This window comes from Notolabrus celidotus, chromosome 4 (genome assembly GCF_009762535.1).
Source record: "Notolabrus celidotus isolate fNotCel1 chromosome 4, fNotCel1.pri, whole genome shotgun sequence".
Taxonomy (NCBI): Eukaryota; Metazoa; Chordata; class Actinopteri; order Labriformes; family Labridae; genus Notolabrus; species Notolabrus celidotus.
In genome coordinates this window covers 34,278,817-34,286,401 of record NC_048275.1, presented here as the reverse complement: position 1 = coordinate 34,286,401, position 7,585 = coordinate 34,278,817, and positions in this window count along the sequence as shown.

The window sequence follows — 7,585 nt, the reverse complement described above, 5'->3', positions numbered from 1 at the left end:
TTGGTGTGTGGGTTCAGTGTGTTGGTGTGACATTTTTATTCCTTTGTGAACTCCAACGCACTCTCCTTTGATCACAGTAAACTTTTTTAGAGACAGAATGCTTCAGTTTATAGACCATCATCATGTAGAGTTGAGGAACAGATGACAGATCAAGCTAACTGGGGAATCACTCCCACAGTCAGTTAGCCTGTAGACTGAGTAAAACCATGGACAGCACAAAAGCTAACCCAATTGAAGCCAGAACTTCAGGAGCTGACTGGCTGTAGTTAAAGTCATGAACGCCTCGGCCCCCATGTTCATAGGTGGAACAAGATCGAACATTAAGATAAACATCATATTGTCCTCAGAGGTACTTTTGTCTCAACAGTTAGCTCTTATCATGATGATTTAAGTCCATGTGTTGATGTTTCTGAGAAGTTAAGTTGAGTTATGATAAGATAAGATCAAACTTAATTGATCCCTGGGGGGACATTTTGTTGTTGCAGCAACACAGACATTAGCAAGAGTAGTACAAGAATAACAGAGCACAAATAGAGAAAGAAATTGAATAAAATAAAAATAAAAATAGATAAATAGAACAAGAATAAAATGTAAAGGTTTATACGAATGTTACACATGGTGTTAATAGTTGTAATTAAAGGCAGTGAGCAAATTTGAATTCAATGGTGACAGGTTGACATGGTGTGATTATGACAGATTGTATGCAAAATAAAGAAATAGATATGTGTATGTAGATATTTATCTGTAGATACAGTGGGGCAAAAAAATATTTAGTCAGCCACTGATTTTGCTATTCTCCCACTTAGAAAGATGAGAGAGGTCTGTAATTTTCATCAGAGGTACACTTCAACTATGAGAGACAAAATGAGAAGAAAAAAAATCCAGGAATTCACATTGTAGGATTTTTAAAGAATTGATTTGTAAATGATGGTGTCAAATGTTTCCTGTAAGTCTTCACCAGGTTTGCACACACTGTAGCTGGTATTTTGGCCCATTCCTCCATGCAGATCTCCTCTAGAGCAGTGATGTTTTGGGGCTGTTGCTGGGCAACAAGGACTTTCAAATCTTCTATGGGGTTGAGGTCTGGAGACTGGCTAGGCCACTCCGGGACCTTGAAATGCTTTTTACAGAGCCACTCCCTCGTTGCCCGAGCGGTGTGTTTGGGATCATTGTCATGCTGGAAGACCCAGCCACGTTCCATCTTCAATGCTCTCACTGATGGAAGGAGGTTTTGGCTTAAAATCTCACGATGCATGGCCCCGTTCATTCTTCCCTTAACACGGATCAGTCGTCCTGTCCCCTTTGCAGAAAAACAGCCCCAAAGCATGAGGTTTCCACCCCCATGCTTCACAGTAGGTATGGTGTTCTTGGGATGCAACTCAGCATTCTTCTTCCTCCAAACACGACGAGTTGAGTTTTTACCAAAAAGTTCTATTTTGGTTTCATCTGACCACATGATATTCTCCTAATCCTCTTCTGGATCATCCATATGCTCTCTGGCAAACTTCAGACGGGCCTGGACATGTACTGGCTTAAGCAGGGGGACACGCCTGGCGCTGCAGGATTTGAGTCCCTCTCGGTGTAGTGTGTTACTGATGGTAGCCTTTGTTACTTTGGTCCCAGCTCTCTGCAGGTCATTCATCAGGTCCCTCCGTGTAGTTCTGGGATTTTTGCTCACCGTTCTCATGATCATTTTGACCCCACGGGATAAGATCTTGCGTGGGGCCCCAGATCAAGGGAGATTATCAATGGTCTTGTAGGTCTTCCATTTTCTTACAATTGCTCCCACAGTTGATTTATTCACACCAACCTGCTTGCCTATTGTAGATTCACTCTTCCCAGCCTGGTGCAGGTCCACAATTTCTTCCTGGTGTCCTTGGACAGCTCTTTGGTCTTGGCCATGGTTGAGTTTGGAGTCTGACTGTTTGAGGCTGTGGACAGGTGTCTTTTATACAGATAACCAGTTCAAACAGGTGCCATTAATACAGGTAACGAGTAGAGGACAGAAGAGCTTCTTAAAGAAGAAGTTGCAGGTCTGTGAGAGACAGAAATCTTGCTTGTTTGTGGGTGACCAAATACTTATTTTCCACCATAATTTACAAATAAATTCTTTAAAAATCCTACAATGTGATTTCCTGGATTTTTTTTTTCTCATTTTGTCTCTCGTAGTTGAAGTGTACCTCTGATGAAAATTACAGACCTCTCTCATCTTTCTAAGTAGGAGAACTTACAAAATCAGTGGCTGACTAAATACTTTTTTGCCCCACTGTATGTATGTCTGTATAGAGTCATAGATGATTGATTGACAGCTCTGCGTCTTGTACCAGATCATCTGAGTGGAGGGGTGGTGTAAGGAAACCATAGACTGTATAAATAATGGACGTAGTATCCGTGACATCACCCATCTGTTTCTGAAGCGCTGTTTAGAAGCCAATCGTCGGTGGGAGCCATTTTGGAAATGCTCGAACACTTGAGGAACTGCATTTTTTAACACTTCCGCTTTGGCTACAATTCTCACGGTCAGAGGTTGCCGCTTAGAGGAAACTCCAACACAAGAGTCATTTAACTTTTCGTAATCGTGGGTGTCTGCTTCATATCAACACAATAATCAGTTCTGCTTCCCACCTGAGACATCTCTGACGTCTTACTCGTAAGTTAAATTGGTTGGTGAAAGAAGCAGGATGACGGTCCTGCAGCTCCACCAGCCAGATTACTTCAACGCTTGCCTTGGCTCTCACCAGCGCAGAACGTCAACGCCCGTTGATTGGCCTCACTACTCTTCAGCATGGAGGCACGCAGTCCATATTAATAGACAGCCTGTGGTCACATCCCACCATTAACAACATTCATCAAATGTTTTTCACACAATGATTAATATACAACGACACAAAAATCAAATCATCTCTTCTGTAATGATGCTATTACTATCATTAATATCATGAGAAACTATCAGAGTTTCACTGTTTAGACTGCTCTGTGAAGAAGAGGCTCTCAGTGAATAAATAGGCTTCTGTTTGTGATGCAACAAAGTGAAAACTTAAGGACTACCCTGCAGCTCTTAGAATAACACATAAACAACAATGATGATGAAATATGACACCATGCAGGTCTCTTTAACTTCTATTTTTTCTTTGCATCACTGCTTCTATTTTGATCAACCACACGTAAATATGCTCCACAATTACAGTAACGTGGATGACGTAGCATATATAAGCCCGGATAAAGACATATTTAAAGGATAGTGAGATTTATAACAGTATGAGGTCATGAAACATCTAAACTCTGATGTCTTATCCACCTCCACAACTTGCCCACAGTTTATGACATGCAGCCTCAAGCCCACTAGTTCCTGAATGGTCTCTGAGAATTACTCATGTGTATTAATAGTTACTCCTCAACAGATTAACAGTTTCTGTAAATAGATGCCCAGTGTCATTTTTTGCAAACGTGACTCAAACAAGATTATTATATCTAGAGAATCTGTGGAGAAGTAATGCAACCTGAGTTCTGGAGTGAGTATTTCATGTGTGTGAGTGTGTGACTGAGTCAAAATAAACAACAGTGTTTGTGTGTTTAGTAATAGATACGTGTCACCTGGTGCTGCAGTACTGATATACTATAATAATAAAGCTCAAAGATAACAGATAATAGCACAGGGATAATTAGAGGGATGCAGTCATTTTTAGGATGAGCAATTTGTTGTGTTGTTTTCATGTGAGTGTGAAAACTGCTTTGTGTGAGCTCTAGAGACAGAGCTTTTTAAACAAAGACCATTTACCATATATCATTTCAATTAATGTATAATCACCTGAATATAAAATCCTCTTTCTGTTTTTGTTTACTTACAATGAGCCTTTTGTATCTACATCAGGAGGTCCCCATCTTGCACCACCATGTTTCTACCCTAACACAGAATGAACAAACTGCAAACATACATGTTTTTGTATTCAGTGAGTGACCGTGCTCTGGTTGAAAGCATAGACTGCATAAATAATGGACGTAGTATTTGTTACGTCACCCATTCCTGAACGCTGTTTTGAAACCAATCATCAGCGGGAGCCATATTGGAGAAGTTGAACTCATCTAAAAGAGTGTGACGTAAAGAGGCGGGGTTTGAGCCTCCTAGCCAACAGCTACGTGTTCCCGCCTGTCAATCAAGTCAGTCATGTCCTTATTTGGGCAAAAACCCATAATCTATATATCTTCTGAACCATCATTTATAAAAAAAAATTGCCCCCCGTACAGTGTGTGCCAATAGAGAAATTAGTGCTTCAGACCTAAACCGTTTTTTGAACCAGGCTGTAAACATGTTTATTTCTGCTGCAAAGATCGTCCTCTTTGAATGGGTGTGTATGTGGTTTCTGGTGTTTCTGCAGCCTCAAGCAGATTCTTGATGAATTGCAGTTTATAACACTTCCCCATGGGCTTCATATTTTGAGACCAGAGGTTGCCGCTTAGTTTGAAGATGAGAGTTTGCATCCATACAGTAAGTGTTTTTGATGTGAAGATCCGTACAAAAAGAGAATCATACTTATCATGTAGCACAGGTGCTTCTTGTACTCATAGGACCCTATCACTTTACTGACAGGAAGAGCGAGCAAGTGTAGAATCTGATCGCTAGATATCATCACATATTCCCATCATTACAAACTTTACCTTTATGCCCATAAAACATGAAAACAGTCTCCAGGCGAAGCTGATACTGACTTCAGATATTTGTTTTTCTTTGAGTACCAGTTCGAAAGCCAAATATATTAAATATGCAACAAAATAAAAGACAAAAGGAAAGACACAAGATCGTACATTTCAAATCAGATATCTGGAATTTAACCTTGAGAAATATCAAAACAATAATAACTATTAACATTTCTGATGGTTTTATTACCTCATTGTGTTGTAGTGCAACTTTTGCCTGCAGTAGACATGCAACAGATGTCAGAAAGTAAACTGTACGCTGGTTAGGTTCAGTTGGTAAAGCAGGCGCCCCATGTACAGAGAATACCACTGGTCAGATTGTCAATACCAGGACCTGACATATTTGGTGCACTTCATTCCCCTTTCTCTAACCGCATTTTCTGTCTCTGTCAAGCTGTCCCATCAAAATAAAGGCAAAAACAAGCTTTATTAGAGCAGATAAAAGTCGAGATTTCATTAAAACTTTTATTATTTTGTGTGTTTCTACAAAGGCCCTAAGCAGACATGCAGCCATACATTTTCAGTCGTCTGTTTTCTTAAGATAACACATAACGTCCAGTAATCTTTAGGGCTTAACAAAGCTGTTTTCCCTTCACAACGGATTCATTTATCTCCTTATCTCCAGATATAACAAAGCGTTTGATCGCAGGATATATTCTGAAGATCTATGTGGTTACTGGGGTCAGAGGTCAGACTACAACATACCATGGTGCTACACTACCATACCTCTCTGGACTTGAACTTCACACCCAGCCGCACTCTCAGGTCATCCTCTGGAACTCCCTCCCACCAGACATCTGTAACATCGACTCCCTTTCCACTTTCAAATCCCGTCTCCACTGCACTGCATCTTATCCTGTTCATTGTATTCGTTATTTGAACTGTATCATGACACATTTTATATCATTGCTCTCTCCTTTTCAAACATTGCCTTGTAAGGTGACGTTGAGTGCTCTGAAAGGCGCCTATAAATAAAACGTATGATTGTTATTACTAATGAGGTACGTAGATTAAGCCCAGTGTTGTAGCACTCGAGCCCTGACTTTCAGGAGATCAAGTTCAGATCAGAGATTAGCTTTCAAACATTTTACAGCAAATACAAACAAGAGAGGGTAGGCTATGTAAAAGAACCATCAAGGAGAACACGGGACAAGTTCAAACTTTAACAAGATGCACCAACAAAAGTGAGGGGATCGTTTGGACTGTCAGTGTTTGCATACTGCCTCTTAATGGTCCAAGATGTTTGTTTTGTTAAACTGAATTAGTGACAGGTGGGCTGCAGGTGTTTTTGAATTTGCCAGACACCTGCAGTGATCACACCACAGTAGAATAAGTCAATGCTTCTCCCCATTAAGAGAACCAAAACACACAATATACAGCGCTGTAACTTCATTGATCATTTCTATCACCAGACAGGATCAATCAGTACCTGATATGAATAAATGAAATGTGTTTACACCGTCAGTCCATGTTCGTTCAGTAGATAGTTTCAGCCCTCCTTATAATCAAAGACTTGGACTCTACTTGGATTCCTCTAGTCTAGGGACTCAACTCAGACAAGAATTCCGGGAACCTAAATTTGACTTGGACTTGAGGTTTGGTGACTTCAGTCCAATAAAGGTTAGGCCTATTTGATCATCTGACCTTACACTGAGCTCTAGAGAAAACACCTGAAATATACCTTGTTATCACCGAGCAGATAAAACATATGGATGCATGTTGGCTCAGGGCTTCCATAGGTTTCCCTTTTTAGTCTGTTTATGCAAAACTTTCATTTTTCATTTTTTCACACAAGCATTAACACTAATATTTCATAACACACTTGTCACAAACATTGCTTCTTTGAATAAACACATTTCAGATATGGTTTCATCCATCTCTATGATGTACCACTTGGTCACACCCTGTCAATTGCACAGTTATTACAGTAACATGTTGCTGTTACAGTGCACGTCTGTCCTCACCTTTTGGAACAACTTACTGAACAAACACACAGGTGAAAGTTTGTTTTTGTCTTTTGTGTCTTTGACCTCTCAGGGATTTATTGTGTCTGTTGCACTGTGCTCCTGATTGCTGCTTGTCTGTGAATGTGTGCAGTCTGGGTAGACTATAAAAACTGAGCTGCTCTTTGGGGCTAGATAAAGTTGTCTGAATCTGTATCTAAGTTTTAGTTTTTAGTTTTCTGTACAGCTTAATCAGATTTATTGATCTCAAGCGCCAGTGAATCTTTGCTCCATCTTAACTTTTAGAAGTTTGTTTTATTAATTTGTTGACTTTGATTTGGTTTTCATCTTACATTCATTTGTCTTTGTTCATGACACACTGTGTAGTAGCATTTTTTCAGTTTTTCTCAGTCGCTTTGGTACATTTCTCAGATCAGAATTGAAATTCTCAAAACTATTTGTTCAATCTTCACATCATTGCGTCACTTGTGCACATCAAAAAAGCAGTTTCTCATTTCTTTGAACAAGTTGCAAATGCTTTGGTACATCCATGCAAATGATGATGTACAATTCTCTGCTGTTTCCTACATTATCAAGTGTTTATGTCATGTTGATCAAAATGTATTAGAATGGGTCTCTGTTGAATAGTCTCACGTCATATTTCTGTACATTTCCATTAGACTTTTTTTCTAAATCTGTCCTGGATTGGTAAATTACTCCCGGGTGAATCTTGACTTTCTCTAACAAAGGCCCAACAGACAGGCCCATAGGAAAAGAAATTTAGAGAGGAGATCTAAAAGGTGTTTTATTTCTGTCTCCTAGACAACAATGAGATCTGTTTGAAAGCAAAATGAGACTATAGCTTATGTCTCCTGTTTCTCATTCTTGCCTCCAGAAAAAAGTTGCAAAAGTCTCAGCTTAGTCTCCCTTTCAGTTCAAAAGGAGAT